Source organism: Alosa alosa, chromosome 24, assembly GCF_017589495.1.
Source record: "Alosa alosa isolate M-15738 ecotype Scorff River chromosome 24, AALO_Geno_1.1, whole genome shotgun sequence".
Lineage (NCBI taxonomy): Eukaryota > Metazoa > Chordata > Actinopteri > Clupeiformes > Clupeidae > Alosa > Alosa alosa.
Window position 1 is genome coordinate 24,271,822 of NC_063212.1, and position 12,500 is coordinate 24,284,321.

The 12,500-nt window shown below is 43.8% G+C and overlaps 1 protein-coding gene across 2 annotated transcripts in view; it reads left to right on the top strand.

The window, feature by feature from the left end:
- LOC125289872 (hyphally-regulated protein-like) overlaps positions 1–12,500 on the top strand; it is a 30,752-nt gene that overhangs the window by 2,450 nt on the left and 15,802 nt on the right. The window lies entirely within an intron of this gene.

The following is a 12,500-nucleotide window of genomic DNA, read 5'->3' on the forward strand; positions in this document are numbered from 1 at the left end:
CACACACACATTACAGCCTGTTTGCACACACACACACACACACACATTACAGCCTGTTTGCATTCACATACAGCCTGTTTGCACACAATACACACACACATTATTACAGCCTGTTTTTGAATAACACACACACACACACACATTACAGCCTGTTTGCACACAATAACACAACACATTACAGCCTGTTTGCACACACACACACACACATTACAGCCTGTTTGCACACACACACACACACACATTACAGCCTGTTTGCACACACACACACACACATTACAGCCTGTTTGCACACACACACACACACACATTACAGCCTGTTTGCACACACACACACATTCACATTACAGCCTGTTTGCACACACACACACATTCACATTACAGCCTGTTTGCACACACACACACATTCACATTACAGCCTGTTTGTAGAACAGTGATAGGGCACTGGCCTCAACTAATCCGTGGCAGATGGTTTTAGTGTTGAGTACAGTGTTTTGTACAGTGGAGAAGAGGGGCTCAAAATCAAAAGTTAAAGTTGTTTATTTCAGTTCTTACGAGAGACTGAGGATGGTGCCGTTTGGGAAAAGAAATAGCCACTGTTTCACAGTGCTTTCAACGTCACTTCCATTGTCCACATGACGTAGAAACAAAACTCTCAACAGTGCGACTTTGACCTCTTTGCAAGATATACAAACAGACGGCAAAATGTTTAATCTGATCATCCTCACCGATGACAACAGGAAAGGACTGAGCACAGATCAATCAGGAGTCGGACTGTGAGAGTGTCCGAAAGCTTCTGCTGGGTGGGGGGAGGAGTCAGACTGTGAGAGTGTCCGAAAGCTTCTGCATGGTGGGGGAGGAGTCAGACTGTGAGAGTGTCCGAAAGCTTCTGCATGGTGGGGAGCATAGCACGTGTCTACAGGCGACGCCTCTGAGTCCTTCCAATGTGCTACTCACATAAAATGTAACTGTATGGGCTTTATTTCATACAAGCAAGCAGACACACACACACACACACACACACACACACACATACACACACACACACACACACACACACACACACACACAAGCAAGCACACAGAGGAACAAGGAAACACACTGACAAACATTTGTTCGTTGACCCCTGTTGCTAAATGGAATAAAAGCAAGAAAGAAACATTTTTGGAGTGCGACCATTCTGCGATTTTATACTAGCAAGCAGACACACACACACGCAAGCATACACACACACACACACTCACGAGCGAAAACTCATACACAGAGAAGGACACATATACACAAAATCAAACGCACACGTGCACAATTGCACACTCAATTACATACATAAAGTTGCAAGAATAGGGGATGGAGTAGGAGATGGAGACGGAGAAGATGGAGAAATTGACAAGTGTGATTTATTTTTGCGGAGAGAATGTGCAGGACTGAGCGGCGGTCACATTTTGTACCGCTTTGTGGTACATCTAGTTTCATACAAACTGAGTTTTTTTCTAAAAGAAGGGTTAGAGGAAATAGATCCAGTTTCTTAAAAACTCACCACCAAACCGACGATGTCTATGTGTGAATGCTGCCACTAATGTTGTCCTGTGTTCTGAGGAATGGATGTGTTTGGACCGTGTGGTCATTTGCACAGGGAGGAATGGATGTGTTTGGACCGTGTGGTCATTTGCACAGGGAGGAATGGATGTGTTCGGACCAGAACATCGTGTACGATACAGATCGCAGGTCGTTGGAGTGAAGCGGGTGAAAGGGCGGTGGCTCTCGTGCTGACCGCTGTGTCCACACATCCCAGGCTACTCTCGTGCTGACCGCTGTGTCCACACATCCCAGGCTACTCTCGTGCTGACCGCTGTGTCCACACATCCCAGGCTACTCTCGTGTCGACCACTGTGTCCACACATCCCAGGCTACTGGCCAGGGCTTTCACGCCTCTAATAAATCAGGGGTTTCACACATTAGCCTGAGAAGTATAGCAGTGCCCTCTATGTCATGTGGAGTTATTGCCGTGTGATCTCAGGAGAACGCATCTAAATAAATCCATTATTTACCCACGTTGCCATGGAAACCCGCAGAGAATGTGAAGAGTTTGGGTTTAAAACGCTATATCTCCATTTTTACAAACATTAAAAAGTCGTGTAATTTAATTGTGTATTTCAGGTAATATCAATAAAGTTGCAGTTGTGTTGTTTTGATTGAGTACAGATTAATCTGTTAAGAATAACACCCAATTACAGCTCTACTGAAATTAAAACAAAATTTAAAAAAATGATTTATGAAAATTCGTTGAAATGGAGGATATAGCATACAGTATATAAAACTCTTCATATCTCTTCATATCTCTATGGCTACAGGTGTATAGCATATATCCAACTCTTCATATCTCTATTAATAAGCGTTTAGGATTCGCTTGGCTACAGGTGTGCGGTGACCATGTTGGGGGGGGGGGACTAACCTTTTGTTTTCCTTTTTTTTTATTTAAATTTCTTCAACATTTATCACCCAGGGGATATACATACGAGATGAAACACAAAGAAAAGAAGCACAAGACACAAAAAAAAAAAACAGAAAATCAGACACAAACAAAAGACAAAAAACAAAAATCCAGAAGACAAAAAGGAAAAATACTAGCCTAGAAAACTAGACGCACCCTAGCGGCGGCAAATTAATTTGCTCAGCCTGTACGTCTAGTATCAAACCATAGGGATTTCTATTGGCTGACGCCGTGGACTTCATCCAATCACAGTGCTCTATTTTGTTAGAGAGTCTTAAGGCGGGCTTAACAGGATAACGACAGTCCTGCGACGGTGAACAACAAGGAAGGTGGCTATGGCGAACGAAGAGCGGTTGTTTGAATCGGCATTGGCGTCAACTTTGGAGGAGTTGGACTTGTGCTTATCTTTGAAAGTTGAGCAACACAATGCACTTAAGTCATTCCTTTCGAAGAAGGATGTATTTGCCGTTTTGCCGACCGGATACGGATATGGTCGTAGCGCTGGCCTATTGCATGCCTAGGCAGTTTGAAAGACAATTCTCTGTGTGGTTTGATTCCAGACTATACATTTTCAATGATATAGGATGGCCGCCAAGCCTAAAAAGATTGGATTAAAAGTGTGTGTGTGCTTGTGCATGGGTGAGGTGAATGGTTTGATTCCAGACTATACATTTCAATGATATATGGGATGGCCCGCCAAGCTAAAAGATACATAAGTAAATTTAAAATAAAATAAGAATATAAGTAAGTATAGCCTGAAAGTTGTGGGTTCAATTCCCGGCTTCCATCGTTGTGGCCTTGAGCAAGTTGCTCTTGGGACAGTGTAATCCCTTGCAAAAGAGTTCACATATGTCACTTTGGACAACAGTGTCTGCTAAATTTAAACATATATATATTATAAATAAAAAAAATAATGTAAAAATCTTACAATAGGTTTTGCTTCCATGAAAACAGCTGTAGATGAGACCATGTTGAGCGCTCCGCCATCATCAGGATAAGCTCAACTATGATCAGCTGCCATTATCAGGATAAGCTCAACCATTATCAGGATAAGCTCCACCATGATCAGCTGCTAATGATCATGACATTAGAGACATCATTGGGCTCTTGGAAAGAATGGACAAAAACATTTGCTGAGTTTGGTCTCTTCTTCTGAACTTAGTTTGCGTAATTGTTGAGTCAGGAAGGGCTTGTGGTTTTGTAGCAGGGATGGAAATTAGCCACCCGCCCCCCGCCAAATGCGGGTAGTTTTGTGCGCTGGCGGGTGAATTTGGTCAATTTACCAGCCACTGTGGCGGGTAGATAAATAGAGCTAGCATAGGCTACCACAAATAGTCAGATCCGATCTAATTTTCATAGTTATTGGACGGGTTAAAAATAAGAAAGTGTCTGTAGGGATCATGTAACGTTACCAGCCGTGAATGGCTGGATTTGAAGTTCTACAACAACTACCAGTGAGCCGCCACCTGCAGCATAGCCTATAGTCACTGGTGCAGTACTTCACTTTTTGCCATTACTATTAAGAAACTGTCGCTATGCTTTCATGTGCCACTGCTAGCTTATTTCAGGATGACTGCATAAACAAATCTAGTGAGATCTGTATCTAAACAGACTAATATTCTCACGCAAATTTGTCTTTTGAAGTGGCCCGTACAGTAGCTATTTTAATCCGGCCCGCGACACCTTCACAGAAAACAAGATGACATTCTACTATTTAGACCTATGAGGCAAACAGGCGGACATCTCCACACCCATTCGTCGTGGTGGAATATCACACAAACTTTTCATTCAAGAAATTACAAACAGCAGAACTTACCGAACACAAAGGTGTAAAACATTCCGTTATGCAATTAGCCGTTCTAGAGTAATCCGGTTTTGAAATTGAAGCAAATGTCTGCAAGGTCTAACTTTGGACTGTTGTAATACACAATACGGCCAAATACAAAATAAATGTTAACAATATCACCTAGATAACTGTAAATATTAAAACCAGAGTTTTTCCAATGTAGTTTCACAAAATGCTAAGCATTAAGTTTCCTAAAGCTGAGCTGTGCATTTATTGTTCAGTGCATGATTTCATAACAGGCCAAACAGAAAATAAATGCTAAATGTTAAATATAGCCTTGATACCTGTAAATATTTAAATCAGATGATGTACAGTATAGTTAGATCAAGTTGGAGAGTCGATTATAGGATGCTCCAGAACTCACACAAACGGAGTCTTAAAGGAGCCACACCACTTTTATGACATGACACTATGGCATATTATTGTGGTTCTGTTGGCTTATAGTTTTGTTGCTACTGTGCTTGTAGGTTTAGGGCAAAATTCAGCACATTTTAGTCGTATCGCAATAATGCCGATAACCGTGATCATTTTAAGTAGCCTACTATAATCATATCATCACATTTTCATGCAATTTCTCTAGTGGCTGGTAAAAAAGTTAAGTGGCTGGTAGATTTTGGAATCCACCAGCCACAGTGGCAGGTGGAAAAAATATTTAATTTCCATCCCTGTTTTGTAGTAGTGTCTAAAAGCCTTATTAGCAAAAAAGCCAGGATCTGACCTCCAGTGTGTGTGGAGTGTGTGTGTGTGTGTGTGTGTGTGTGTGTGTGTGTGTGTGTGTGTATGTGTGACTGCTGGTCATCTGGGGTCTGATGACTAAATACAAAAATATCACCCCACTGTCAGAGATCTGTTAAGCATTTGGATTGTCCAGATAATGCCCTGCAACACAACACACACACACACACACACACACACACTTCAGACGAGTGTTGGCAGTCCTGGTGGAAAAACGAACGAGGGGAAATGGTTAGTTTTGGACGGGCCTGAAGCTCATTGCCCTGTAACGACCCCTTCACCACCCTCCATGTGCTCCGCACCACCTCCCCCTCCCCCACGAGCTGATAGCCAGATGGAGCCCATACACCACTTCCCGTCACTGGTAGACGGGACCCGGGGCTGGGGTGGGTGGGGGTGGTGGGAGGGGGTTATCATTGTCCCCTGATGCCGTAATCTGCCCACTATCAGTGCAAATCTTCCCCTCTGAATGATGCCATCGCAAGCTGGGGGCAGAAACAGCCTGTGGGGATTCTCACCATACCTCACCCACACACACACACACACACAGACACACAATACCACACCATACCACACACACACACACAAACAGACACACAATACCACACCACACACACACACAATACCACACCATACCTCACCCACACACACACACACACACACACACACAAACAGACACCAATACACACACACACAAAAAACACACACACACAATACCACACCATACCACACACACACACAATACCACACCATACCTCACACACAAACAAACACACACACACCATACCAAGCTTATCAGGGGGTGTCTCTTCCTACATGCCACCATAATATTGTAAACACACAGTCAGACTAGCACACTAATGTTTTCCTATTCAACAACACATAGCACACAGTCAGACTAGCACACTAACACACTATTGTTTTCCTCTTCAACAACACACAGCACAGTCAGACTAGCACACTAATGTTTTCTTCTTCAATAACACATGGCACACAGTCAGACTAGCACACTAATGTTTTCTTCTTCAATAACACATGGCACACAGTCAGACTAGCACACCAATGTTTTCCTCTTCAACAACACATAGCACACAGTCAGACTAGCACACCAATGTTTTCCTCTTCAACAACAACAGATAGTATTTATATAGTGTGGGCATCCAAAGCATTTTACAGGAAAGGGAGGGACCTCATCTGGGTGATGCAAAGCAGCTATTGCGTGCCACATGCTCACTTGAGGTGTAGATAGGGTTGCCACCTGTCCAGGATTTTCCTGATTGTCCAGGATTTTCATGGTCTGTCCAGGAAAATAAAAATAAAAATCCTGGACACTGAATGTCCCAGATTTTTGTACATGATGCCAAAAATGTGTATTTCAGTTTAATTGAAGCGTGCCACGCCCATAAACGATGCACAGTAGCCTTATTGGCTCTACAAAATGACGTAGCATAACATGGGTGGTGGTGGTGGGGGCACGCCGATGGAGGTTCATTAGAAATGGTTAGGTGGAGACGGAGTGTGTGACAAGGAGAGACAGAGAAAGGAAAGTTTATTCCACATAAGCAAAAAAAAGCAGAACCTAATTATGTATTCCCCCTTTTTTCTCAATACTGCCCCCAGGTGTCCACAACTAAAAACTGTTGAAAATATAACAAAATAATAAAGGTCTGCTATTAAATAAAGCAATTAACTAAACAAATAACTAGAAATTGTCATTCTTACTCATTTTAGCTATACAATTGTCGCTTAGAATGACGGTTTTTATCTTGGGTTAGATGTGTGAAAGGTGCCGTTGCTTACAAACAAAAAGGTCGATTGGATGGTCAAAATGTCCAGGATTTTTGTCAGACACAGGTGGCAACCCTAGGTGTAGAGTGTTTCCAGCTAGCATGCTAGGTGGACTTTTAATACCAAAACCAGCCAGAAATGAAAAGTGTTTACAAAGTAAACCATTGTTTTTTATTCTGGGAAGTCCTCCCTGTTTCCTGAATCACGGCCTCATGGGTGCTTATGTCAGTCGTGATTACACCATAACAATGCTAACAGGCTTTTATCTCAACATCAGGAGATGAAGTGATGCTAAATGGCGTCACACACTCACACACATCAACAACTCAGCAGCACACACACACACACACATCGACAACTCAGCAGCACACACACACACACACACACACACACATCAACAACTCAGCACACACACACACACACACACACACACACACCAACAACTCAGCAGCTCACACACACACACACACACACGCATCAACAACTTAGCAGCACACACACACACACACACATCAACAACAGCAGCACACACACACACACACACACACACATCATCAACTCAGCAGCACACACACACACACACACACACACACAACACACACACACATCAACAACTCAGCAGCACACACACACACACGCACACACACACACACACACATCAACAACTCAGCAGCACACACACACACACACACACATCAACAACTCAGCAGCACACACACACACACACACACATCAACAACTCAGCAGCACACACACACACACACATCAACAACTCAGCACACACACACACATCAACAACTCAGCAGCACACACACACACACATCAACAACTCAGCAGCACACACACACACACACACATCAAAAACTCAGCAGCACACACTCACACACACACATCAACAACTCAGCAGCACACGCACACACATCAACAACTCAGCTGCACACACACACACACACACATCAACAACTCAGCAGCACACGCACACACACACATTAACAACTCAGCACACACACACACACACACACATTAACAACTCAGCAGCACACACACACACACATCAACAACTCAGCAGCACACACAAACACACACACATTAACAACTCAGCACACACACACATCAACAACTCAGCAGCACACACACACACACACACACACATCAACAACTCAGCAGCACACACACACACACACACACACAACAACACTCAGCAGCACACACACACACACACATCAACAAACAGCACACACACACACACACACACACACACATCAACAACTCAGCAGCACACACACACACACACACACACACACCAACAACTCAGCAGCACACAAACACCTCACACACACACACACATCAACAACTTAGCAGCACACACACACACACACACACATCAACAACTCAGCAACACACACACACACACACACACATCAACAACTCAGCAGCACACACAGACACACACACACACACACAACAACTCGGCACACACACACATCAACAACTCAGCAGCACACACACACACACACAGACACACATCAACAACTCAGCAGCACACACACACACACACATCAACAACTCAGCAGCATTGTTAATCGCTTGGTCCTATGGCATCAGGAGTGGGATGCTACGTGTTAGCGGGAGATTTCCCGCTCCAGTGGCACCCTCCCGACAGGGAGTGAGGGTGTTGATGGGAGTGTCGCGGTTGCTCATCTAAAATCTTCTGTAGTCTCCTAAGCATGTCATAACTTACAAGTTATCATAGCTGTGACCCCGCTATCACCAGGTCTGTGCTGCAGGGAGGGGCCACAGGAAATGAGAGTGGGGCCAGTGTTGCCAGATTGGGTGGGTGCCTGCCCAATTCAGCTTCTTTTGACTTGGTCGGGTGGGGGAAAATAAGCCGTAGGCAGGCAGATCAAATTTGAGTTCAAATGTTTTTTCTATGACAAAATAGTTTTTGGGGCGTTTTTTTGCTGGAGAATGCGGGTTTTCAAACGTGATTGGGCGGAAATCACTCAACCCAATCTGGCAACACTGAGGGGGTGTTGAAGGCCGACCGAGAATTTGTTTTGCCATTATTTAATTTCTGTCAAGGTTTCATTACATTAATACACAGGATTAGATGTTAAATTCAATTTTGATTTCTGTCAAGGTTCCAGATGAGTATGTGTTTGAGACCAGCTGAGGGGGAGCTGTTGCACTAAATTACACCTAGCTAAAACAAACTTTTAAAATGTATACATGGTTATTTCTTGCTATTTTTAGGTAGTTTTTGAATGATTCAAACTAAAATCCCAACACTTTGAAGTCCTTTTCAAGAGGAATTTGTCACTCATAAGTTCTTGACCCATTCCAGCTGTTTCCATTGTTAGATATCCTCTCTCACAGGGAGGCTTATACAGGAAGTCTGACAGGAACTCTTGTTTCTGCTGGTTCCAGACACCGTTCCTTGTTCCACTTCCCTGTCAGTCTTATAAAGTTCTCCTGATCTATACGTAAATCGTCCCCTTAGAATTATAGGGTTCTTTCTGACATTTTTCTTTCTGACCATCAAACAGCACTTTATTAGTAAGCCTAGTTTGCTCCAGTACAGTTCCGTGGTAGCTTAGCGGTTAAGAAACTAGCTAGCATGCAGTATCCTGTAAAGTTGTGTTTAATACCCGGCTTCCACCATTGTGTCCTTGAGCAAGGCACTTAACCCTGAGTTGCTCTGGTGACAATTTTTTAGTCGATGTTGTCTTTGAGTATATTTGTTGGATGTGTATCCTAGCCGCAAATCAATCTCCCTCTAATTATACAATGAAGCCAACCTTGAACCCCATTTGTACAGTATCAATACATGCACTGCTTGTCCAGGTGTGTGTGTGTGTGAGTGTGACAACAGACAGGCCTCTGGTCGTGCCTCTCACACTCCTCAGGGTGTTGGCCGGACAGGAGGTGTGGTGCGGTTGCCGCCAGTAACAATGTTGGGCTGGAAGCAGGAAGCCATTTTTCATGGGCCTGGCCCCTCAGACAGGATATAACAGCAGGGCTTAGGGGTCGAACTGGACACTCACTCTCTCACTCAGTCTGTCACACACTCACTCACTCACACACACACACACACACACACACACAAACACACACATACACACACTCCAGGGCTAGGGTGGCCATTTTGAAGGCATTAGCACTGGCCGGTGGACCAGAGCCAATCAGGAAATACCACAACTTGCTTGATGACCCGGAAGTGATGGCCATTTAACCCGGAAATGACATGAGCAATTAAGCCTAGCCTGAGGTGTTTTGTCATGCCTGGACAGGGTAATAGTTGCCTTGTCAGTGTCTGTCTGATTTAGCTGCTCAGGCTTCTTTCCTACTGTTTTGTATGGACAGTGCAGCAGAAAGCCAATGCACATGTGAGCGATGTTCTAACCCTGCTTCCACAAATGAACAGACCAATCCTACTAAACCCACACCAAGTACCAACGATTCTGAAAGTAAGATAAGTTATATTTGTGAAAAAAATATTATAATATAAGGTCTTTTACTGCTTTATTCAATTCCATAAAACTGTCACGTCCATAACGCCAACTAAATACCATGACATTGTGTTGGCGTTGGATGTGACAGTTTTGCGTGGAATTGCCCTATAAATTTGACTACAATATTTGGTTGTTTTTGCTACTTTTGTCTTTGTGATTCAATGACAATAATATAATAATAATTATTCATTAATATTATAAAATTAATATTATTAAATAATTACATGAATACATAGATAATCATTGTTGTGGTTAGTGTGTGAGATCCCTGAAGACCTTCTACCACCAATAGCCATAACCAGTAAGTTATGAATAACTGGAACCACCAGATTCTTTGACACTGTAGGCGTTTTTAGACAGAGATCCCTCAATAATGATGAGGAAAGGAGTCGTCATTATCGTGCGTTCCAACGTTTAAACAGCTCTCAATCTGGAGTGTTTTCTGACACAGCTGACAGAATGAGCCGACTTACATGGCGTTCACGGTGTCATAACTGTCCTGAACAGAAAATAGGTTTGTATTTTTGAGCTGGATTTAAATCCCACGCCACAGCAGATGATTTCATAATTTAGTAGGCTCTGGGGAAGATGCTGAAGATCATCACGGAAGTAGTCTGATTGAAAGAGACAATACTGGTTTCACAAAATAGCAGTTTGTTCAGGTGCTCAAACACTTATCCATAAGATTCCATTCAAAAACCCCAGTTTGTTGTGATTGATAGATATGATAGCTCCCTTTCCAGGTGATCTCTGGGTTTTAGCCACCATGCTAGCAGTCTGACATGGCGCAGGGGTTTTAGCCACCATGCTAGCAGTCTGACATGGCGTTTTAGCCACCATGCTATCAGTCTGACATGGCGTTTTAGCCACGATTCTAGCAGTCTGACATGGCGCAGGGGTTTTAGCCACCATTCTAGCAGTCTGACATGGCGTTTTAGCCACCATGCTAGCAGTCTGACATGGCGTTTTAGCCACAATGCTAGCAGTCTGACATGGCACAGGGGTTTTAGCCACCATGCTAGCAGTCTGACATGGCGTTTTAGCCACCATGCTAGCAGTCTGACATGGCGTTTTAGCCACCATGCTATCAGTCTGACATGGCATTTTAGCCACCATTCTAGCAGTCTGACATGGCAAAGGGTTTTTAGCCACCATTCTAGCAGTCTGACATGGCGTTTTAGCCACCATGCTAGCAGTCTGACATGGCGTTTTAGGCACAATGCTAGCAGTCTGACATGGCGCAGGGGTTTTAGCCACCATGCTAGCAGTCTGACATGGCGTTTTGGTCACCATGCTATCAGTCTGACATGGCGTTTTAGCCACCATGCTAGCAGTCTGACATGGCATTTTAGCCACCATGCTAGCAGTCTGACATGGCGTTTTAGCCACCATGCTATCAGTCTGACATGGCATTTTAGCCACCATTCTAGCAGTCTGACATGGCGTTTAGCCACCATGCTAGCAGTCTGACATGGCGCAGGGGTTTTAGCCACCATGCTATCAGTCTGACATGGCATTTTAGCCACCATTCTAGCAGTCTGACATGGCGTTTAGCCACCATGCTAGCAGTCTGACATGGCGCAGGGGTTTTAGCCACCATGCTAGCAGTCTGACATGGCGTTTTAGTCACTATGCCAGCAGTCATGGCGCAGGGTCAGGGGTTCCCGCACTGCCATTCAACTACCCGTCACCACCGACCAAACTCTGAAAAGGAGGACACGTGCAGTGTAGGTCCAGACTCCAAGCTGCCTAGGTAAAATCTGGACAAATGGTCATTTAGACATAATGCTAGTCATGACTTATGCGTCATTTATACCATTGATTATGTAAGGGATAATGTGTTGTCCGCCGGTCATTATCGAAGTCCCCACAGAGTGAACAGTCCGGAAGGGACTTATTTTTATAATGACGGCGTTCTATAGATTATCCCTTACATAATGATTGGCATTGATATGGAACGGTGATTAAACTTTTTTTACCAGATCTACTTCATAGATGTCCCATTATTCAGAATTAATAGCCAACCCACCAGCCTATCAGAAAAGAGTATTTTTTCTCTCCGGGTGATAAACAGATTTAACAGACCTCCGAACGTTGGAAAGGCCAATTCATGTGAATGGAACTTTCTGCA